Source organism: Cornus florida, unplaced genomic scaffold (genome assembly GCF_030987335.1).
Source record: "Cornus florida cultivar Cherokee Brave unplaced genomic scaffold, ASM3098733v1 CherokeeBrave_3.0.0_Hap2_Chr09, whole genome shotgun sequence".
Lineage (NCBI taxonomy): Eukaryota > Viridiplantae > Streptophyta > Magnoliopsida > Cornales > Cornaceae > Cornus > Cornus florida.
In genome coordinates, this window is record NW_026775579.1 from 54,753,990 (window position 1) to 54,779,473 (window position 25,484).

The 25,484-nt window shown below is 41.2% G+C and overlaps 1 long non-coding RNA gene and 1 pseudogene across 1 annotated transcript; one reads left to right on the top strand and one right to left on the bottom strand.

The window, feature by feature from the left end:
- On the bottom strand, positions 1-24,652 carry LOC132273975 (putative receptor protein kinase ZmPK1; annotated as a pseudogene).
- On the top strand, positions 729-17,237 carry LOC132273976 (uncharacterized). Its single transcript, XR_009470312.1, has 2 exons — positions 729-1,088; positions 16,996-17,237. It is a non-coding gene; the product is annotated as an uncharacterized LOC132273976 (long non-coding RNA).
- Positions 24,653-25,484: the final 832 nt, after the last annotated feature.

Here is a 25,484-nt window from a genome sequence, read left to right on the forward strand (position 1 = left end):
CCCTTGAAACTTGAACCCTCAACATTTTTAAAAAGTGGATGATGCAATGTTGGACTTATATATACCAAAATCTAGTCTTTACCACCAAAATTTTGACTTATTTATTTATTTATTTATTGACTCACCAAGATCTTGACAAGGAGTTGCAAGGTCATAAATTTTGGTGCAGAACAAATACAGGGAGAAGTAAATATCTACAAGCACTTAACCACAAAATAAAGATGAAGCGAAAGGCATAGCAGACATTAGTAGCTACCAAAAACAAGATACGAAACTAGAAACCAATATATAAAACGCTAAACATACTCAAAATTATAAATTGCCATATATCCATAATTTTAAGAGTCATCACTTTCATGACCCAGAAGTACCTCAACAACCTTGCTCATGGTGGGTCTTGCATCTCTGTCTTCCCGATCTGCACATTCCAGAGCCACTCTAACCAGAAGCTCCATCTTATTCTTATCCATGTCATATTCACCATCCATGGTACAGTCTATAATTTCTTCAATCCATGATGCGTTTCCCGTAGCTCCATGCATCTTCTCCCTCACCCATGTGACCAAGCTTCTCTGCTTCATTTCCCCATTATTATCCATGGTTTGGACACAAGTTGGGCTCCTTCTGGTTAACATCTCCAACATGACGATCCCATAGCTATAAACTGTAATGTCTGTGTATTTATGTGCATAGGTGTATATATAATATGTGTATTATGTCGTGTAATGGCTCAAATTTAAGCAAAAAGTTAAAGGAAAAAGAAAATAAAAGGTGGTGGAACCTACCATTAAACCAACTAAGGGCCAAGAGACCACAAATGGTCTCATTTCTCTCCTTCTCTCACGTGCGCCTCTCTCTTCCCCTCTTTCTCTCTGTTTTTCTTTCCATTTTAATTTCCAAAACTTTGAAGCAAGATCTTGATCTCATTTCTTATCGAAATTGAGTGTTGTTTGAGGCAAAACGAAGCTCGTGTCAAGTTCTACACATCCATACAAGCGATTTCAGATTTAGTGCACTCCTTGGAGTTCGAATCTTAGGACCCATTTCTAGGGTTTGTGAAGAAAATTGGGGTTTTTGCTCAATTAGAGGTAAAGGTGTCTAATTCACACTTTTCTTGTACCTTAGTGAGTTATTCCTCTAGAATTTTGACCAAACATGCTTGATTTAAGGTTGATTGCTTTAAAAATGATTTAATGGTGCATATAAAGATTTTATATTTGTGTGTTTGTTGACTTATGTGATAAGCATGCTTAGTTTAGATGGATTACTCCTTAAATGATTTAATTGTGTATGTGAAACATATATTTATGTGTATTTGTTGGATTGTATGGAAATTGTGATAAATGGTTGATTTATCATGCTTATTATAATGCTAAATATCTAGTTGATTATTGTGAGCATGTGTGGTAAATTGTGGTATTAAATTCCCCATTTTATGATATTGTCATGGCATGACAAATGTTAGAAATCCCTTATATTACAACATTGAAAGTATGTGGCATTCATGAATTCATCATTGGGGATTGCACGTATGGAAATGACTTTTGAAAAATGAAAGAATGGGGATTTTCGGGAAAGCTTTGTTGAAAAAGTTTTTTTTTGAGAAACCCGGTCGCCGCGGGAGTACCAAAGGGCCGGAGGTTAATATAGCCTAGAGGGGACTAGGGAGTCGCCCTAGCGTGGTTGAGCTAGCTGGGCCCCATAATGACGCCGCGGGGTTACCAAGGGTCAGGGACACTAGCCAATCCTCCTCTCGTGTCGCTGCGGGGTCACCAAAGGGCGGGTTATATTAACAGTTTGAAAAGTATGGTTGTTTTTGATAAGCGCCGAATATTGTATATTCAAGCGTCCTAAATTACATTAACAAAGTCCAGTTATTAATTATTTTATGTAGATTAATTCCATTTGCATGTTTTTATGCATTTTCAGGTTAAAGTGCAAAAAGGAAGCAAAAATGATGCCTTGTGGAATTTTGAACAAAAAGGATGCCATTTCTGAATTTCTGGCAGCAGTGATCCTGACTTTTGTCGCCATTTTCGACCTAGCAAACTCAAGAACTAGACTTCCATCATAACATGAAAGATTTAGATCTCTGAATCAGCTTTCCAAATCTTCAAGTGGTTCATCATTCGGAGTTCGGAGCAGAGAGTTATGATCTTCGTAACAGAGGTGCGCAGAACTGCCTGGCAGCACTGAAGTACTGCCTTTCTCCCCATTTTCGACCAACCAGACTTGAGAATTGGGTCTTCATCAAAACATGAAGTTTTTAAAGCACTGAATCAGCTCTCCAAATCTTCAAACAGATCATCATTCGGAGTTCGGGACACAAAGTTATAGCAGTTTTACCAAAGTGGGTCAGCGCTGAGCAAGAAGAGCATGTTGCACATTGCACTAATTTAGAGTGCTCGAGACCACTTTTCGAGTGCTCGAAAATCAGGCAGATTGCACTCGAAAATGGCTCAATTTCAGCCACTTGCACATTGGTTTCCTCAATGCCATCTTCCCTCTTTATGAAGTGGTTGGAGGTGTTCCTTGGAGGAGAGAGAGAGGGTGTGTTGGAGAATAAAAAGCTACCAAAGGCCACACATTTGCTATCTTTAATCTTTAGCAAGATAGAGGAGATAGAAGAGAGCAAGGAGAAGGGGGTTCTTGAGTGCTACAGTAGGAGCTCGAAAATGGAGATGGAGTCTTCTTCTTCCTCTTCCATTTTTGTATCCATGGATAACTAAACCTCCATCTAGGGAGGTGATGAAACTCCTCCTTGTAAGCATGTCTAGTTTTTGATTTATTTTGGGGAATGAAATGTGTATTTGACTAGTTCCATAATCTAGAGCATGTTACATAATGTAATGGATGTTTTAATGTTCTAAAGATCATGTTACATTAAATACTCTTGTCTTAGATGATTTAATCTCATGGTTGTATGGCTTGTAGTTTCATAGTGACAATGGAGCTAAGACTATGGAATGGTTTTAATGGCATGATTTTGAGTAGCTTGTTAATTCATTGCTTAAGAATTTCTTTTGATGAATTAACCTTGTGACTTGTTATCATGTGCTCTCATCAATTGGTTACTTGTTTGACAATCTCTAGCTTAGTGAGCATGTTGAGGATTGCACCATAGTTTAGGTAATTTAAGCATGTGGAGCTTTGATAGGTTGTTCTTACATTTTAATTAATTGAATTTCTTGAAGATGATATAGTAGTCATGAATTGCTATTCATCAAGGTCATTTCTACATTAATTCCTCAAATCAATCATATAATTAGCTTGTGTAGAGGTTTGGAGTGGATTCACTTCCCTAGACTTCCTTCTCTAAATCTTCTCTTTTGATCTCCTTCAATTTATTGTGTATGCATTCTGAATTTGTAGTTAAGTGACAACAAACACAACCTCTATGAACACCCCTTCATCATCCTAAGAATGACTCTAAACACTTAGGTTGCCTTAGACTAGCGCAGTCCCAATGGTTCGACTTACCCGACCAATAGCCCTATTTTACAATGATTCGTGCTATTGCGAAGGTTGATGTATGATTGACCAACCGATTAATTTTTGGCACCGTTGCCAGGGACTGCAAACGGTTTAGTGACCAAAGTTCTAGGGTTAAATTTAGTTTAATTGTGCATATTGTGTCTTGTGAATATTCCTTGTGTGTTTTGATCATCTTCGTGTTGTAAGATTCTAGGGACTCGAAGCTCGCCGTGGGATAGCTAGCAAATTGGAAGTCTAGAGGACCCCAGGTAAGTCTCTTGACTTCTAGTTTCAAATTGTGAATATCGTGCATGTGTTAAGCTTAGAAGTAGATAAATTGCAAGCCCTTGTCGAGGCTTTTTCAATTGTGTATTTTCAATTCCAAGCATCGGTCCTTGTCGTGGCCATTTATTTTCTGTCTTGATAATTGAGGAGAAAGGGAACATCGTATGTGGAGTTGATGATAAAGATTTGTTGTGATGATGTTGTTGTGAATTGTTGATGTTTGGCCGTAGGTCACTCTCTCTTCCCACACTTGACTCGCCTATTGATATAAATTCACTTGAAAGAACTCCTAGACGGAACCTTAGGGAACCCACTCTTACAAGGGACCTTGAAACTGAATTCAATATAATGGGGGGATAACGTAGAAAATCCGGGGAATGAAAGGGCTGAAATTCCTAATGTAGAACCAATGACTCTTAGAGATCATTTCATTCCTACCACCTATGCTTCTCCTTCTTGTATAGTGATGCCAAACATCGATGCAGCTCAATATGAGATCAAGTCTAGTACCATTCAAATGCTTCCATCATTTCATGGCTTTGATAATGAAGATCCATATAAGCATCTTGATGAGTTCCTTGAAATCTGTTCGACCATCCAGTTGAGAGGTTTTCCGGACAATGAACTTCATCTCCATCTTTTCCCATTCTCCCTAAAGGATAGGGCAAAATATTGGTTGAACTCCCTCGCTCCCAACTCTATTACTTCTTGGGCTCAATTGTAACAAGAATTTCTTAAGAAGTACTATCCGGTGAGTAAAACCAACCAAATGAGGCGTTCCATTCTAAGCTTTTCTCAAGTTGATGGAGAACAACTCCACGAGACTTGGGAAAGGCTACAAGATCTTCTTCGAAAATGTCCTCATCATTTGATCCCAAAATGGCAATTAGTGCAAGCTTTCTATGGTTGATTCTTCTTGTGGTGGGATGTTCATGTCCAAGAATGCGGATGAGGCTTGGACCTTACTTGAGAATTTGAGTGAAAATTCACTTCAACACAATTCTTGTAGGGCTCCGACCGCAACCACTCCAAACAACACCAACCCTTGTCAACCAAGGTCAATAAGGGAGGAATCATCTCAAGTGGATGCCATCGCTCATAAATTCTACCAATTGATGGCACCACATCTTCCTCCTTCATTGTCTCAAAATTCGACAAGTTCAGTTTGTGTTTCATGTACTAGTCCATTCCATCTCTCGGAAGATTGCCCCACACCGGAGCAATTTCCTAGTCCCAACTAAGAGCAAGCTAATGCCATGTTCTCGCGGCCCGGGAACAATCCATATTCCAACACCTACAATCCGGGTTGGCGAGATCATCCGAATTTCTCGTGGCGGCAACAAGCCCCACAGAATTCCCAATTCCAAAACCAAGGGCGGCAAAATCAGCCTTCTTCTCAATATCAAGGTAGACCTTTCCAAGCCTCTTCAAGCTACCGTCCTCCTTACAATCCAAATGTCTCCAATCAACCTCCTGTGTGTCCAACTGACGAGATAGTAGCTGCAAACAAGCAAATGATGGAATCATTAAATAAGCAAATAATGGATGCCAACAAGCAACTCTTGACATCCTTGCAGCCTACTCTCCAAATGGTTCACTCTCATACTCAATCCATAGCTAATCTCGAAAATCAAGTGGGCCAAATAGCTAACTCGGTGAATCAATTGCTTCAAAAGGACAAGGGCAAGCTTCCCTCTCAACCTTTTGAAAATCCTAGAGGAATGCATGTGATTGACGAAACCCCTCCTCCGAGTGGGCCGACTCATGAACAAGTTCAAGCTATCACCACCCTTCGGAGTGGTAGAGTGGTTGACAACAAGGTCGATGGAGACAAAAGTGAGGAAGTTTCTCCTTTGAAAAATCCAAATTCAAGCTCTTCTAATCCAAATTCTTGTCCAAATACCATTCACGGAAATCCCACACATGTCTCCCCAAATGTGGAAACTACTTATGAGCCAAAAGCTCCGTTTCCTCAACGTCTTCAAGAGTCGACACATTTTGGGAACAAGAATTGTAAAATTCAAGACATGTGGGAAGTTTTCAAGCAAGTGAAGATTAACTTGCCCCTCTTGGATGCTATCAAGCAAATCCCTCCCTATGCAAAATTTCTTAAAGATTTGTGCACTCAAAAGTGCACTTCTAAAAATCATTTGCCAAAAAAAGTGAGGTTGACTGAAAATGTTAGTGCTATCATTCAGCACAGCACTCCCCCGAAGTATAAGGATCCGGGTGCCCCCACAATCTCGTGCGTCATTGGTGATAGCAAAATCGAGAGGGCCCTCATTGACTTAGGAGCTAGTGTGAATTTAATTCCATACTCGGTCTACCTACAACTTGGTTTGGGAGATCTTAAGCCGACTTCCGTGGTTTTGCAACTTGCCGATAGATCGGTCAAGCAACCACGAGGTATTCTCGAGGACGTTATCATCAAAGTGGACAAATTCTACTTCCCGGTAGATTTTGTGGTTCTTGATACGGAACCGGTCCATGACCCAAAAAAGCACATTCTCGTGATCCTTGGTAGGCCATTTTTAGCCACGGCTAATGCATCAATTAATTGCCGAACCGGGGTGATGGACATTGCTTTTGGAAACATGCAAGTCAAACTCCACATCTTTCATGCAACTCAACATCCCTCCAATGAGGATGATTGTTTTCTTGTGGATGTCATCGATGAAGTGGTCGAAGAATCTCTCCCCTTCATCCTAAGCAAAGATCCCCTTGAAACTTGCATGTCCCATTTTGACTTCTCAAACTTTGATGTTGATCAAGCCATTCAAGAAGTCAATTCCTTGCTTGATATTAATGCTATCATGGATGTACCTCCTTGGAAAATTCCAAAAGAACCACTTCCCCAACTTTCCACCACTCCTCCGGTCCCATCATTGTTATCTCCGCCACAACTTGAGCTTAAGCCGCTCCCGGCCCATCTCAAGTATGTGTTCCTTGGTCCAAAGCAAACCCTTCCGGTCATTATTGCCTTGGACCTTCGAAAAGACCAAGAGACCAACCTTTTAGCGGTGCTCCAAGAGCATAAAGAAGCTATTGGTTGGACAGTGGCAGATTTGAAAGGAATTGACCCCTCCATTTGTATGCACCGTATTCATATGGAGGATGACGCAAAGCCTACTAGAGAGGTCCAGCGCCGGTTAAATCCAAATATGAAGGAAGTGGTCATGAAAGAGGTGATCAAATTGCTAGATGCGGGAATCATCTATCCTATCTCTGATAGCAAGTGGGTGAGCCCCACACAAGTTGTCCCCAAGAAATCCGGGCTCACCGTTGTTGAAAATTCAGCGGGTGAGCTCGTTTCACAACGAACCACCACCGGGTGGCGTGTGTGCATTGACTATCATAAACTCAATTCATCAACTAGGAAGGATCATTTCCCATTCCCATTTATTGATCAAATCCTAGAAAGGTTAGCCTGCCAAAGCTTCTATTGTTTTCTTCATGGTTATTCCGGCTATAACCAAGTGGCAATCGCCCCCCAAGATCAAGAGAAAACAACATTCACATGTCCCTTTGGTACTTTTGCCTATCGACGCATGCCTTTTGGTCTATGCAATGCACCGGCAACGTTCCAAAGGTGCATGATGTCCATATTCTCCGATATGGTTGAAAGGTTCTTGGAAGTTTTCATGGACGATTTTTCCGTATTTGGCTCTTCCTTTGACTCGTGTCTCAAAAATTTATCTCTTATGCTCCAAAGATGCAAAGAGACGAATCTCATTCTAAGTTGGGAGAAAAGCCACTTCATGGTCCAAGAAGGCATTGTTTTAGGACATGTCATTTCTAAGCGGGGAATCGAGGTCGACAAGGCAAAAGTTGAGTTAATCTATAATCTTCCTCCTCCGAATTCCGTCCGTCAAATCCGTTCTTTTCTTGGCCATGCCGGATTCTATCGTCGCTTCATCAAAGATTCTAGCAAAATCTCACGGCCCTTGTGTAATCTCTTAGCCAAGGATGTTCCGTTTAATTTTGATGACGCTTGCATGGAAGCTTTCATCAAACTTCGCATTCTCCTCTCCTCCGCCCCAATCATGAAACCCCCTAATTGGTCTCTTTCCTTTGAGATCATGTGTGATGCATCCGACTATGCATTAGGGGCGGTTTTGGGCCAACGTGTGGATAAACTTCCGCATGTCATTTATTATGCTAGCAAAACTCTCTGCGATGCCCAATTGAACTACACCACCACTGAAAAAGAATTGCTAGTTGTGGTGTACGCCTTGGATAAATTTCACTCTTATCTTCTTGGCTCCAAGGTCATCGTCTTTTCAGATCATGCCGCTCTTAGGCATTTGTTAGCGAAAAAAGAGACAAAACCCCGCTTAATTCGATGGATCCTCTTACTTCAAGAGTTTGACATTGACATCCGGGACAAAAAAGGGACCGACAATGTTGTCGCCGATCATCTCTCTCGCTTACTTATTGAGAAATCTTCAGAATTTGCAGCCATCCGTGATTCCTTTCCGGATGAGCAACTTCTTCAAGTTTCACATTCTACTCTTCCATGGTTTGCGGATATTGTCAATTATCTTGCGGTTGGCAAAATTCCAGCTCATTGGTCCAAACAAGAGAGGGACCGGTTTTTCTCCCAAGTCAAGCATTTCTTTTGGGAAGATCCGGAACTATTCAAGTATTGCCCGGACCAAATCATCCGGCGATGTATTCCTGAAACCGAGGCCACAAGCATTTTAAATTTTTGCCATACTCTTGCTTGTGGAGGCCATTTCAGTGCCAAAAAGACCGCTAACAAAGTCCTTCAAAGCGGATTCTTTTGGCCTACCTTGTTCCGGGATGCATACAATTTTTGCAAATCGTGTGAACGATGTCAAAAACTTGGATCCATGTCCCGAAGAGACATGATGCCCCTCACCAACATTTTAATTGTTGAAAATTTTGATGTGTGGGGGATTGACTTCATGGGACCATTTCCATCTTCTTATGGCTATGAGTACATCCTTGTAGCGGTGGATTATGTGTCTAAATGGGTTGAAGCCGAGGCTACCAAAACCAATGATCATAAAGTCGTGATCCATTTCATTCAGTCTCACATCTTTAGTCGTTTTGGTACGCCCCGAGCAATCATTAGTGATGGCGGATCTCATTTCCGAAATCGTTATCTAAAATCCGTCCTTGCTAGGTATTCCGTCATTCATAAGGTTGCTACACCTTACCACCCTCAAACGAGTGGTCAAGTAGAGATTTCTAACCGGGAGATTAAGCACATTTTGGAAAAAACGGTTAGACCGGACCGCAAAGATTGGTCCATAAGGCTAAACGATGCGCTTTGGGCTTACCGGACAGCTTATAAGACACCCATTGGCATGTCACCATATCGACTTGTCTTTGGCAAAGCATGTCATCTCCCGGTAGAATTAGAGCACCGTGCTTATTGGGCCATAAAAAAGGTTCAATTTTGATCTCAAACAAGCCGGCTCTAATCGTGCGTTGCAATTAAATGAACTTGAGGAATTGCGTAATGACGCGTATGAAAGCGCAAAAATTTACAAGGCAAAGACTAAAGCTTTTCATGACAAACATATCGTCAAAAAGTCTTTTGCCCCGGGACAAAAGGTCTGGCTTTTCAATTCCCGCTTGAAACTCTTTCCCGATAAACTCCGGTCAAGATGGGATGGTCCATACATTGTCACTACCGTCTTTCCTCATGGAGCAATCGAACTTCATGATCCTGCAAGTGGATCACTCTTCAAGGTAAATGGCCAAAGGCTTAAGCCTTGCATTGACGGCACAATTCTAACCCGAAAAGTTGAGGAAGACCTCTTGACGGATCCAATTTATGAGGATTAGTGCCTGCTCTAGCTTGGTCTAGCTATCGACATTAAATTTAGCAAAGCAAGGGAATAAATTCTTTCGATGTTCCAAGCTTCCTTCTCTTTGAAATTGCTCGTGCCTTGCAAAATTTTATGGGAAACGGTTTAGAAAAGCCAAAAATCTGATTTTTCTTAGACCTTCTCAACTCTAATTTTCATTCCCAGAAGTCTCCATCGCTTTCTAGCGATTTCATTAGATTTTTCAAATGCGACTCATGTGCATATTTTCTCATTTTTACTAAAAAGTTTGAAAATTTTCTCAAAATTCTTCATGCCTTTGAGATGTTTAAAAAGTTGAAAAATTGCAAGGTTTCAAAACAAAACTTTCAAAATTTCCCATGCATTGGAATGGAATGAATTTGCAAGTTTAAAATTTTCTCCAGAAATTTCATTCATGCATTGTGTGATGTTCTGAAAGTTGGCAATTTTTCCATGCATTAGAAATTGCAAAGTTTGAAAAAAAAAAAAAAAAAAAAAAAAAATGCATGCATTCCATACATTTCTATATTGCATGCCTTCTTTCATATCCGAGCCATTGTGGGTTGCATACATTCCTTCATCTTGCTTGCATGGCCTCACATTGCCACATTCATTTTCCATGTTGCCTTATGTTGAATACTGATGCCCCCTGTCAACTAACCTCTTCTCATAATGTTGCTCACATTGCAATTTCCATCTCCATATTGCCTAATGAGCTCACTGCCTCATTTCTGAGCACTCTATCTCTCATTTCAAGTGCTCGCTGCTACCATCCAATTTCAGCCCAACAACATGAGCCTACTGCCTTCATTTAGAGCACTCTAGCTTCCCATTTAGATTGCTCCAAATTTTCAGCCCAGCATCTCGCAGCTACTGCCATGATTTCGAGCACTCGAAGACTGGATTTCGAGTGCTCGAAGCTGAAACCCAAAGCTGCTGAGTGCTCGCAACTACCACTCCTCGGCACACCATGAACCTACTCACCTCCACACCTCTAACACCCCTCTCAGCATCACACCATGCCACCTCACACCTCAACTCCCATGCATGCCCCTGCAAATCAACCTCTCACTCATCCCCAAACCATGCATGAACTCTCTCCATGCATACCTCTCGGCATCATCCTCAACCCATCTCTTCCTCATCCCTCATGGCAACCCACACCCCAACCTCCAACCCAGCAACCATCTTCCCTTCTTTCTCTCTCACTAACAAACCAACAACTATCCAACCCCAACACAAGCCAACTTCCCAACATAAACAACCCACACCACCCCACCATTCCAAACCAACCAACCACCCTCCACTCTCATCCACTTCCCCAAACCATCTTCTTCTTTCTCCCACCCCCAAGCTTACCACCCTCTCGGCACTTCCACAAACCCACCACACTCACTCTACCTCTCTCTTTAATATCACAAACCATACACCATCCCCACAATCAACTTCTTGCATGCATCAACCTCAACTCACCCTCAAACCCATCAACCATGCATGTATGCATGCCAGCCACCCACAAACCAACTAACCAACCACCCAACCTCACCCCCTCAAGCCACCTCACCTCTCAGCCACCATGGAGGTGCATGCATGCATGCATCCACCACCTTTCTTCCTCCAGCAACCAACCTCCTCAACTTCTCCAAACCTCTCTCTATATCGGCATCCAACCCTCATACCCACTTCCACCCTCCCATGCTCGAACCTCCTCTCAACCCCAACCCACACCACCTCCAAAACCAAAACCCCACCTCCACTCTCAGCCACCCTGCAGCCATGCATGTCACAACCATGCACCCCACACCATGCCAACCATCTCCACAACAAACCCACCACCCCACCCCAAACCCACCCCTCTCTACTGATTTCCAGAGCACTCGAACCCAAGCTTCGAGTGCTCGCCATTGCCCAGGCTCTCTCAGCCAAACCAGCCGAGGCCACTGCCCCCATTTCGAGCATTCGAAGGCACCCTTCGAGTGCTCGAACCAAGCCTCTCTCTCCTTCCCTTTTAAAACCACAGCCACACCAATCTCACTCAACCTCACCTCCCTTCCTCGGCTGCCAACTCCCTCTCCTCCACCATCAACCCAACCTGCTGCACCACCCCAACACCCTTCCTCAAGCTTCACCAACTTCTCACTCCCTCTCGGTCTTTCTCTCATCAACCCACCCCCTTCCCAAACCATCATTCCCTCGACCTTAAACCTTCCTCTCTCTCGCACCAACTCCACAACCAAACCACCCTCAAACCTCACCACCCCATGCACACCCAACTTCACCTCCTCCACCTTTTTCCCCACTCTCCTCTAACCCAAGCACCCTCACCCACCTCCCACCCATCCCCACCACTTCTCCCACGCACAAAGGGCCTTTGGTTCTCCATTGTGGGGTAAGTTTCTTCCTTCTCTTTCTCTTTCACATTTTTGGTATCAATGGAGGATGGGCTTGCATGCAATGGAGATTTGTGATTGTTTGGGAGTTGTTATTACAATTGCAGGGCCAAAAATTTTTGGGTTTCATCCTCCACCCCACTCATTTTCACCTTCTCCTTTTTGTGGTGCACGCCAGGTGTTCGCTGAAATTCCTCAACCAAGTCCACCCCTCTAAATGTCTCGTGCCGGTCCTTCTCGCCCTCCTCGACCCTCTTCGGGTGCCCGTGCTGTCACTCGTGAGCGACCACGTGATCCTTGGGATCGCAAACAACTCCACTACGAACTCTCATTTCCGCTCACGGATGCCTTTGACATTCTACCCACAACTTCGTGGGCTGTAGCCGAATTGGCTAACCGGCGTCTGCAGCACATTTGCGCACCCCTTGCCAGGGTTGCCTACCCCCGTGTAGTGCGCCTCTTCTACCAGAATCTTCAATGCCCTGAAGAGCCACCCATTTCTCTCACTACCTCCATTGATGGCACCACCTATGCTTTCACTATGACTGACATCATTCAGGTTTCTGGTTGCCCCATTGAGTGCCCCGATGACATTGTCAATCGTGAAAATCTCCCTTTATATGAGGAGCCGGATACATTAACTGTGGAGCAGATTGCCGTTGCCATTTGCACTATTGACGATCCTACTAGGCCCCAGTCTTTTATCCGCAAAACCAATCTTCCGGAACGACTATGGTTCATTGACACTGTCTTCAAGCACAATGTCTGCCCTTTGGTGCATAGCACCGAGCGTCGGGGCCTCCTTCTATAAGCCTTATATGCCATGGACCAAGGCCAATGGTTCTCCATCCCAGAGCTCATTTGGACCATATTTATGAAGTTTTGGCATGATGCTCATAATGCACGGGTTCCGCGAGTTGAAAATCAGAAATTGCCTTTGCCGTTTTTCATCACTTGGCTCCTTCAGCACAAGGGTTTCGTTGTTCCTCCCCATGAACCAAAAAGCGAAAAAATTAAAATTTTTACCCAGCGCCGGTGGATCAATGTTCTGAGCCATTCTAGTACCCCTCCGCCTCCTGCCCCCCTGTTCATCCATGCTCCACCTCCTCCTCCTTCTGAGGCTGTTTCCACCGCCGCAGCCGCTGCAAGGGTAGAGCCTTCGGTCGACTCTCACCAGGACCAGGCTTTCATCCGGGCTTCCATTGCCGGTATTCATGAGCGACTATATCGTTTTGAGAATTCTTTGTCCGCGTGCACTCAGACTCTGTGTGAGACTTCTTCACGTGCTGAAGAAGATCGTCGTCTTGCTGCTGAAGACCGCCGTGTCGCTGCTGAGGACCGTCGTTTGGCTTCCGCTGAATGGCGTAAGACTCAATCTCTCCTCCATTCCATCCTCGCCCGTTTACCTTCTGGACAGTAGCTTGTTGCGAGTGTGGACCTTATCTTTTTGTTTCATATGTAACTATTTCTCTTGTATCTTTTGTTTTCCTTTTGAACTGTAAGAATTTGCTATGTATAGGTTGCTCTAGTCGACATGATCCCTGTACAACTCTTTTTGTCATCATGTAAACTCTTTTTGCAATTCAAATTCTTTCTGTTCTGTTAACTTTCGCTACATTCTTTTTCTGTATTTATGCTTGTGCTATTAATGCTGTTTGTGGTTGTTTCTTTTTGTTCTTCATGTTGCTCTCCAGGTTGCGTAGTCCAATTCAAGTTTGGGGGTTTTTGTCTCAAAATGCCGTTTCCTCCCCCTAGGTATTGTTGTTCCTTTTATACTCTTTGTCATTTTTGTCTCTAACTTGCATCCATGTCCCACATTGAGAACACTGTGTAGTTTAAGTTTGGGGGTGCATCAAAGCATTCTTGGCATATTTTTGGTTTCATAATTTTTGCTAAGCAATGATAGTATAACTTGACACTTGTCGGAGATGAAATATATGTTTAATACCTTGTGTATAGAAGCAATTGAAATTTTTGAAAATAAAGAAAAATTTGAGTTAAAATGATCATGTAGATTCAAATTAGTCTGTATAAATGTTTCAATTAGATTCTTGCTGGATTTACACTCTTATAAGCTTCACAATGCACAGATGCACATTGGAAACTTAACTGTGAGGCATGCAGCTTGATCAACCTTGACCTTGGCCTAGTTAATCTGATTTGATGAACCTGATAGATGAATATCTTTGGCATGATTTAAGTTAAAAAAAAAATAAAAATTAAAAAAAAATATAAAAAAAAATGAAAAATGACCAGTTGACGTTCGTAGCCTTTCCAACTCGAGCTATTAAGCCCTTTGGAGTGTCTTTACACTTAACACCCTAAAGCCGTCTGGTTTGGGAGTTGTTGGCCTAACGCTTGCTACAAGGGTTGGTTAGAAAGCTTAAAGGACTTAAACATTGCACGGTCATTCAAAAAAAAATTGTAATAAACATGGTTAGCTAGAGTTCGTAGCCTTTCCAACTTGAGCTATTAAGTCCTTTGGAGTGTCTCTACACTTAACACCCTAAAGCCGTCTAGTTTGGGAGTTGTTGGCCTAACGCTTGCTACATAGGTTGGTTAGAAAGCTTAAGGGACTTTAGCATTGCACAACCATTCTATGTTTCGCTTATGAGTTGAAATAAATTGTTAACAAGCAACAAAAGTTGTCTTGAAAATAAAATCATGCCTTAGGGACTTCATGTAAAAGGGAATTCATTGATTTGAAAACTTGTGCCTTGGAATTGGAAAAGAAAGTAAAAGCCGCATGTTGAGAATCCAATTCACTTTCACTAGAGTTTGAGTTATTTCCATTTAAGAGATCACAATTGAATTATTTATATGGAATATGATGTTGATGCATGCATGTTGAAATGGTTTTTCCCATTTTTTGTATCAATGCTTCATATATGCAAGGTAGTTTTCCCAATGACCCCATCTCCAGTTTTTGTCTGTTTCAAGTTGTATTTGAGCTATGTATCTATCTCATTTTACCATGGATGATATTTTTGTAGTAGCATGCCCATGGTTGTCTTGTCATTATGTTTTTCATTGTAGTTTTGCTAAGGGACTAGCAAAATGTAAGTTTGGGGGTGTGATAAGCGCCGAATATTGTATATTCAAGCGCCCTAAATTACATTAACAAAGTCCAGTTATTAATTATTTTATGTAGATTAACTCCATTTGCATGTTTTTATGCATTTTCAGGTTAAAGTGCAAAAAGGAAGCAAAAATGATGCCTTGTGGAATTTTGAACAAAAAGGATGCCATTTCTGAATTTCTGGCAGCAGTGATCCTGACTTTTGTCGCCATTTTCGACCTAGCAAACTCAAGAACTAGACTTCCATCATAACATAAAAGATTTAGAACTCTGAATCAGCTTTCCAAATCTTCAATTGGTTCATCATTCGGAGTTCGGAGCAGAGAGTTATGATCTTCGTAACAGAGGTGCGCAGAACTGCCTGGCAGCACTGAAGTACTGCCTTTCTCCCCATTTTCGACCAACCAGACTTGAGAATTGGGTCTTCATCAAAACATGAAGTTTTTAAAGAACTGAATCAGCTCTCCAAATCCTCAAATAGATCATCATTCGGAGTTTGGGGCACAAAGTTATAGCAGTTTTACCAAAGTGGGTCAGCGCTGAGCAAGAAGAGCATGTTGCACATTGCACTAATTTAGAGTGCTCGAGACCACTTTTCGAGTGCTCGAAAATCAGGCAGATTGCACTCGGAAATGGCTCAATTTCAGCCACTTGCACATTGGTTTCCTCAATGCCATCTTCCCTCTTTATGAAGTGGTTGGAGGTGTTCCTTGGAGGAGAGAGAGAGGGTGTGTTGGAGAATAAAAAGCTACCAAAGGCCACACATTTGCTATCTTTGATCTTTAGCAAGATAGAGGAGAGAGAAGAGAGCAAGGAGAAGGGGGTTCTTGAGTGCTACAGTAGGAGCTCGAAAATGGAGATGGAGTCTTCTTCTTCCTCTTCCATTTTTGTATCCATGGATAACTAAACCTCCATCTAGGGAGGTGATGAAACTCCTCCTTGTAAGCATGTCTAGTTTTTGATTTATTTTGGGGAATGAAATGTGTATTTGACTAGTTCCATAATCTAGAGCATGTTACATAATGTAATGGATGTTTTAATGTTCTAAAGATCATGTTGCATTAAATACTCTTGTCTTAGATGATTTAATCTCATGGTTGTATGGCTTGTAGTTTCATAGTGACAATGGAGCTAAGACTATGGAATGGTTTTAATGGCATGATTTTGAGTAGCTTGTTAATTCATTGCTTAAGAATTTCTTTTGATGAATTAACCTTGTGACTTGTTATCATGTGCTCTCATCAATTGGTTACTTGTTTGACAATCTCTAGCTTAGTGAGCATGTTGAGGATTGCACCATAGTTTAGGTAATTTAAGCATGTGGAGCTTTGATAGGTTGTTCTTACATTTTAATTAATTGAATTTCTTGAAGATGATATAGTAGTCATGAATTGCTATTCATCAAGGTCATTTCTACATTAATTCCCCAAATCAATCATATAATTAGCTTGTGTAGAGGTTTGGAGTGGATTCACTTCCCTAGACTTCCTTCTCTAAATCTTCTCTTTTAATCACCTTCAATTTATTGTGTATGCATTCTGAATTTGTAGTTAAGTGACAACAAACACAAGCTCTATGAACACCCCTTCATCATCCTAAGAATGACTCTAAACACTTAGGTTGCCTTAGACTAGCGCAGTTCCAGTGGTTCGACTTACCCGACCAATAGCCCTATTTTACAATGATTCGTGCTATTGCAAAGGTTGATGTATAATTGACCAACCGATCAGTTTTCTGAGAAATGGGGAGTGACACGCATATCATAGCATTCATGGCATTTTACATATGATTATTTGGAATTGGAATTTAATATGTGTTTTCCTCATTTTGCATGACCCCTCTTCTTATTGGCCTATGCTTTGTTTGGATTCACGGGGCTACAAGAGGTGCGTCTTAGGCACTCTCTACTGAGCTTTATGCTCACCCCATTTTATTTAACATTTTCCAGGAACCGGTAAGGAGGTAGTGGATGCCGATCTTCCACAAGCTTAAGGATGACTTGGAGCTCATTTTGTATCTTTTGTATATCTCCCATTTTTGTAAGGCTCCAAAAGTGTAGTAATGTGTATTTATTTTTCAAACCATGGTTAGGTAATATAATTATGTTATTAGATGATATTTTGGATGTGAATTTGATAACATGTAAACCTTATTGATGAATGGGGAGAGTAATACTAGTTTGAAGTATTATTGAGGTTATTTGATTGTGTATTATCATCTACTATTGCCGTGAATTCGGAATTTGAGCCATGATAGGTTAAAAATGAATTTAAACAGGTTGTGATAGGCTTATTTTTAGGGGAGGTCATGCCGATTTTTTTTTTTTTTTTTGGTTTAAAAAGTATCAATTTTGGAATCGTTACATAAACATCCACTTTGGAGGTGATGGGCAGATTAAAAACCCATTCAGGAGCCATGTAACCCCTAGTACCTCTTATCCTAGAGAAACTTGAACAATCAACGCCACCTCTATTCAAGAGTTTAGACAGGCCAAAATCTGCAACTTTTGGATGGTAATTAGAGTCTAACAGGATGTTCTGAGGCTTTACATCACAGTGTAAAACCCACTCCAAGCACTCTTCATGTAAATAAGCTAGACCCCTTGCAATACCCAATGCGATTTCAAACCTCTTCTTCCAGTCAAGACAATTGGAAGTTAGGTTTTCTGCTAAAGATCCATGCTCCATGTACTCATACACCAAAAGCATGTGCTTTCCCTCCACACAGTAACCCCACATCTCTATCAAGTTCTTGTGATTAAGCCTCCCAATTGTGCTTACTTCTGTTAGAAATTCCGCTTCTCTTTGGTTAGCTTCGCTGAGACGCTTGATTGCAGCAACTCTATTGTCAGACAATATGCCTTTATATACAACACCACTACCTCCTCTCCCGATTTCTACACTGAAATTACGCGATGCCTTCTTAAGCTAAGCAAAGGTGAATCTTTTGAATCCGGTTGCGATTTGATGGTAACCTTTCTCAGTTGCACGAGAGCCTTGACTGCTTCTAAATAATACATATTGAACGAACAAGAAACCAATGATCTCAACTCCTCCACATCCACAAGCGAACCACAGCATGAACTTCACTGTGCCATTTCCTTGTTTCTTCTTGTAAGTTATGTCAAGGGGTGCTGTAAGTTGGTGCGAGCAATCTAATTGGAATTCTTGAGTGGGCTTATCATAGGTGGAGAGATTAGATTTTGGGAATTTTATGTATATGGAATCTCCAAATCGCATCAAGTGATTCCCATTAATATTGATCAACATACTCTTGGGGTAGCAAAGATAGAAACCTTTTGACTTGTTAAATATGTATTGAAACCCTTTGCAACTGCAATCCTGCAAACACTTCAATTCACACCACTCCAATGTTTGATTTGGGAAGTACTTATCATAGCCATGGAATGCAGCATGAGGAAGCTTGATGAAAACAGCCTCATAATTGTTGCAAGAGAAATTGAAATCTTGTTCACAGCCATAAGACCAATCGGTGTGATTTTTCATCTTATGTCCAGGTAGGCAATTGCATCTCCTACCCCTTTCAGCAGCATAAGTGCAGAGACTGTTGGGTCCACAAATGCCATGAATACTGTATGGGTTGGAAATGGCTTGCCATGAAATAACCCAAGCTCTCAACTTGTCATTTAGACTATACAATCTAATATTGCCATCAACATCAACCGTCAATCTTCTCTTAGACCCTCTGCCCAAATCTGTAGCTGAGAAATTCAAATGATCAGATGAGTTGAAATGGCCAGACAGATCGAGTATTGCAGGTCTACAGTTGTTGTAGGTGGATCTTCCAATTTCCCATGGTCGCTGCCACGGGTCAGGCCAGTAAATGCTGGAGATTTCAAGATTATTGAATAGAAGACGGAGTACATTATCATCATTAAAAAAGAGCTTGTAGAAACCGGAAGAATAATTACTTTGGCTTCTTGACGAAGCAAGTTTTGTGTTTCTTGTGAATAGCTGTTGAGGAAGAAGTGTATTTGTTGGTGAATCAAAGCTTTGCCAAACAATTTTACCCTCCAAAGTATGGAGAACAAGATTACCAGTGTCATAAAGTTCCAATTGCACCAAAGAAACTGAGGTGGTTTTGGTGGCCCAAACAGTGAGACAGTCAGCATCTTTTAAGATAAAAGTAACTTGGTAAAATTGGCGTACTCAATTTGAGAGCCTGACTATCATTATATACAAGCGGAAAATTACAAATATGGAAAAGAGAATAAAATTAAATCAAAATAAAGAGAATAAAATCAAATCAAATCTAATCAGAATAAAAATAAAATCCCTAAAAATTAGCCTATATTGAAGACCTAATAAATCTGCTATAATCGTTGAGTCAACTTATAGATAAGATTTCCAACACTCCCCCTCAAGCTGGAGCAAATATGTTGACTAAGCCTAGCTTGACGATGGAAGACTGGAGAAGAGAAGGCCCAACAGACTTTTTGAACACATCTGCAGTCTATTCTGAAGAAGGAACAAAAATAGGATTAATGATACCCGATCGAACCTTCTCTCGAATAAAGTGAATGTCTACCTCAATATGTTTCGACCTTTCATGTAAAACAAAATCAGAAGCAAGCATAATGGCTGATTTATTGTCACAAAACTGCCTTGAAGAACCTTTCTGTACAAGACCCAACTCTTCCAAAATTGATTGAAGCCAAAGGAGCTCACAAGTACTTTGAGCCATAGCTCGGTATTCAGCTTCAGTAGAGGATCTAGAAACAACAGTCTGTTTCTAACTCTTCCATGATATGAGATGATTACCATAGAAAGTACAGAAGCCAGAGGTAGAACGTCTATCTGTCTTACATCCAGCATAATCTACATCAGTAAAGCATGAGAGTCCAGACTGATTTCCTGAGACATAGAACAAACCAAGACCAGGGCACGACTTAAGGTACCTCAAAATATGGTAGACTGCATCCATATGAGTTGAGCGAGGGGCATGCATGAATTGACTAATCACACTGACAGCAAATGTCAAATCGGGCCTTGTGTTAGTCAAGTAGATAAGACGACCTACTAAACGTTGATACACGGATGGATCTGGAAGTAATTCCCCTGACTCAATAGAGAGTCTAAGATTGGGGTCCATAGGAGTGGAAGCGGATCGACACCCAAGCATGCCAGTATCTTGAAGAAGATCCAATACATATTTTCTTTGAGATAAGGAAATTCCACGACGGGATCTAGCAACCTCAATTCCAAGAAAATATCGAAGAGGACCTAAGTCCTTCACATCAAAGGACTTTTGAAGATGAAGTTTCGCCTGAGCAATCCTTGAAGCATCATCACCTGTGATAATGATATCATCCACATATACAAATAACATAATGCAACGACCATCAGAGCAACGTCGAATAAAACAAGTATGGTCTGAGTGGCAGCGCACAAAGCCCATGGATAAAACAACATTGCTGAAACGACTAAACCAAGCTCTAGGAGATTGCTTCAGACCATAAAGAGATTTCCGTAGCCTACAGACTTTCCCAGCATACTCCCCCTCAGCCCGAAATCCAGGGGGTGGATCCATATATATAGTCTCAAGTAAGTCTCCATTAAGAAATGCATTCTTGACATCTAACTGATGTAGAGGCCAAGAATGGGTAGCAGACAAGGAGACAAGTAATCGCATAGATGTCAACTTAGCCACAGAAGCAAAGGTAGCACTAGAGTCTTTACCCGGAATCTGAGTAAAGCCTTTTGCCACCAATCGAGCCTTATACCGATTAATAGAACCATCGGCTAAGTACTTCACATTAAAGACCCACGTGCAGCCAACCGTTTTCTCCCCAGAAGGTAAAGCAACAAGTTCCCATATATTATTATGGTGTAAAGCATCCATTTCTGTTGTCATAGCAGACACCCAATGGGGATCTTGGAGGGCTTCTGACACAGATCGAGGAATAGAAACGGTCCCAATCTTGCCCAGGAAGGATTTATATGCACCTGAAAGACCATCATAGGAGACATACTGGGAAATAGGGTGGTTAGTGCTACTAGAAAAACCATACCAATTAGGAGGATGACGATCACGGGTAGGATAACGGGAGGTACGCTCAGGAATTATAGGAGCAATAGGAGAAGGAGAGTTACCTGGACCTGGTTCTGAAGATGATTCTGGCAGGGGAGGTTGAGTGCGATAGCGACGAGAGTAGACCTGCAAAGGTGGAGGGGAACCCTGCATGGATGGAGAAGGAGATTCCAGGACAGTGTGATTTTCAAAGAGAGGAACAGGACGGACAATAGGAGAAATCTCCTTCTCCAGATCACAAGAGAGAGAATCCTGTACCACAGAATTATTACTATAAAAAAGAACAGTTTCATGAAATGTCACATCAAGAGAATGATACATATGTTTGGTCACAGGATTATAACAACGATAGCCCTTTGACATAGCAGAATACCCCAAGAAAATACACCTAATAGATTTATCATCAAGTTTATGACAAGAAGGACTACGGTTATGAACAAAACAAATACAGCCAAAAACACGAGGCAGAAGGTGAAACAATGTATAATCAGGTTGGAGAATCTGAAGTGGTGCCTTACCACCCAAAACTCGACTGGGAGTACGATTAATCAGAAAAGCAGCTGTAAGAACAGCCATGTGCTAATAGAATTTAGGCACATGCATACCACTCAGAAGACATCGGACCACAGACATAAGATGATGGTTTTTGCGTTCAGCCACGCCATTTTGCTCAGGAGTATAGGGGCAAGTGAGTTGATGTAAAATCCCCATTTTATTAAGTTCAGACCGGAACTCATTCGAAACATATTCTCGTCCATTATCAGAACGAATATTACGGACAACAGTGTTATACTGGATTTTGATCATTTGAAGAAACTGGGTAAATAAAATAAACACATCAGATTTTTTTTTTAATAAATAAACCCAAGTACAACGAGAATAATCATCAATAAATGTCACATAATATCGATGTCCAGAGAAAGCAGTAACTGGGGAAGGGCCCCAGACATCAGAATGAATAAGATCAAACATACTAGGAGCACGACTCATATGAGAAATATAGCTAGTTCTAGTATGTTTAGAAAGCTCACAAACTTCACATTGAAACTTATGGTCCTTGCATGCTTTATTTAACGAAGGAAACAATAGACATAGATATTGAAAGTTTACATGCCCCAAACGTGCATGCCACAGACTAAAAGTGCGAAAAGAAACATCATAAACACTAGAAGTAGGTAGGACAGAAGCTTGAAGACTCATTCCTGGTGGTTCCCCAAAGTAGTAAAGCCCATCACGCTCATAACCCCTGCCAAAAATCCTCTTCGAACAAAGGTCCTTCAACAAACAGTGATCTGGTAAGAATATAACTGCACATTAGAGGTTTTTTGCAAGCCGGCTAACAGATAAAAGGTTAAAGGCAAATTTAAGTACATGAAGGACAGATGAAAGAGTAATATCAGGAGACAGACAAACATCACCCTTACTGTGAATGTAAGATGTAGAGCTATCTGCAAGATACACAGATTGGGTAACAGGTATGACATTAGAAGAAAAAACTGATAACTCACCAGTCATGTGATCATTGGCCCCAGTATCCAGAACCCAAGTGGGTTGCTTGGCCTTAACATGAAATGCAGTAGGAGTACCTGTAGCAATAGTTGTAGTGGGAGCAGTTGAATGAGCACTAACTCTAGAAGTAAGGGAGCCAAGCTGGTCTTGGATATGCCCAATCTGAGACTGAAGCTGGCTCAATCCAGGAAATACAGTAGATCCACCAGTAGTAACAAGAGTTTCTGCAACAGCCGCAGTACGAGAAGAACCAGTTCCAGATAAATGGTTCCTAGAAAATTTTTGCTTCAGTTTTGGATGAAGTTTGAAGCAACGAGCCTTAACATGTCCAACCCCTCCACAATGGTGACAAATAATCTGACCTCCAGAAGGTCGTGATCCAAAGTTGGCTGCAAAAGCCATACTATCCCCAGCAGGCTCAGACACTGGTACAAGAACAATTGAGGGCTGAATTAAACGGTGCCTGCGTGCTTCACCATCAACAGTAGCAAAGGCTTCCAACAGGGATGGCATTGGTGATGCATTCAAGATCTGAGACTTTAGTGGTTCAAATTCTGGGCGTAATCCCATCAAAAACTGATAGGTATGCTGACGATCAAGACGTTTGACAAGAAGAGAGGCTGCCTCAGAAGGAAATTCACTGAGAGGCTCATATTGAGCTAGTTCCTCCCAACGAGATCTCAAATACCCAAAATAATCAGTTACAGACAAATTCAGGCCTTCCTGCGAGGCCTTAGCAATATCTTGATATAATTCAAAAATACGAGCATCATTCCTAGAATGAGCATGCATTTGATTCAAAACAGTCCACAAGTCATTAACAGAGTCATAAAACATGAATATATTATAAATGCGTTCCTCCATAGAATTAAACATCCATCCTAAAATGGTGCAATTGTCCATATCCTACTGAGCATTTTTAGAATCTTTAATATCTGGCCTATTTTCAGTACCCAAAATCCACCCTGATTTGCCTTTTCCACCGACATAAAGGTGGAGGGAACGAGCCCAGGATGCAAAATTACGGCCATTCAACAGCACACTAGTAACTCGTTGAGCCGGTGTGTGTTGCGCCGAAAAGAGAGTTTCTTTATTATTACTTGATTCAGCCATAATATTAAATAGATCAATTCAACAGATTACCAATAATTTCAAATAAAGGAGGAATAGACCTAATTTTGATCAAAACAAGAAGCCGGAGACACGGCAGTCTGATCCGAAAATGCTGCCGAATATCCCGGCAGCCCCAAAAAATTACAAACACGTCTTCTGACCCTTAGTGCATGAAAAAGACTAAGGGAATACCCCTACAGGGGTCGAACCTAGAGGAGATTGACTCCCCCTAGGACTGTCGCAACAACGACCTGAAAAAGAGAGAAGGTCTGTGAAAAAAAAAAATAGGGAAGGGACTGTAACGAGATAGAGAGAGATATTAAAAGAGGCGGTGAAAGAGAGAGAGATGGGGGAGGCGTAGGTTTGAGGCTCTGATACCAAAAAGTAACTTGGTAAAATTGACGTACTCAATTTGAGAGCCTGACTATCATTATATACAAGCAGAAAATTACAAATATGGAAAAGAGAATAAAATCAAATCAAAATAAAGAGAATAAAATCAAATCAAATCAAATCAGAATAAAAATAAAATCCCTAAAAATTAGCCTATATTGAAGACCCAATAAATCTGCCATAATTGTTGAGTCAACTTATAGATAAGATTTCCAACAAAGATAATATTACCCGTTTTTAGCAAGGAGAGCTTTGAACTTTGTCCATTAACTGGTCGGTCTCGATTGGCCATCCAAACCACCGTGTGACTCCCATCATCCAATGATTGACTGAACCATATTGCAAAGCAATATGCGCTATCACCCACGGGATAAAGCCCGGAGGAGAACACATGGTTTTCTGAAATCAAAACATTGTTTGGTTCCTCCACAGAGAGGGATACGCCTTTGCTTATCTTGAGAAGTGTGGAAGATGAAAATGGTGAAGATAAGAGCAAAGAAAGGACAATGAAAACAAATGGATCACACATGCTGGTTTTAGCTACTTAGAGCTGTATATGCTATGATATATAAATGTTGAAGATGGATTTATTTTATACAAAATAAAACTTATGTGCGAGTGCAGATCTCCATATATGACCATGTCAATGTGTGGTCAAGGAAGAAGGCGATGTCAACAAAGCTTTTATTCATATCTCATGTACCTTCCCTGAAGACCTGTATGCACAATGTACTACATCGGAAGACCATTTATTTTGGAGGACCTACATTGAATTGATTTCTCTTTAGGAGCATCTAATGCTAACTGACCAAATAAGAAGTTGGTGATATTTTCCTGCTCAATTGTGTCAAATGGCAGGATCAATTATTGAAGCATACAAAGCATTGAACCATTACATCAAGCAAAACAAAACACACACGACACTGAAAATTAAGCCTAGGACTCTGTTCTTTACAATTAAATAAAAAAATAAGGGGGGGAAAAAAAAAGTATTAAAGAATCAAAAGCTCAAAACACTCAAAAACTCTAAAACAATTCCAAAAGCTAACAATCCTCTTCTTCATCTCCTTGCTCCTCGTCCTCTCTTTGACGTTTCGAAGAAATACAATGTTACACATCTCAAGTCTGGGTGATCAAGGACATTGACACGCTCAAAAAGAGCTGAACGATCCTATTGTGATGAAAGCCGGTCAATGCAGGCTGAGTGTGTCACTGTTGCCACAAATACGGTGAACAAAGAACACAATCAAGAACCACGACAGAAAAATTAACACGCTACATACAAAGAATGCAAAGATTTACGTGATTTTTTTTATTGTGTTCTTAGTTTGCGGTATTTGTCGCAACAGTTCATAAGCTTCTCCTAGCTAG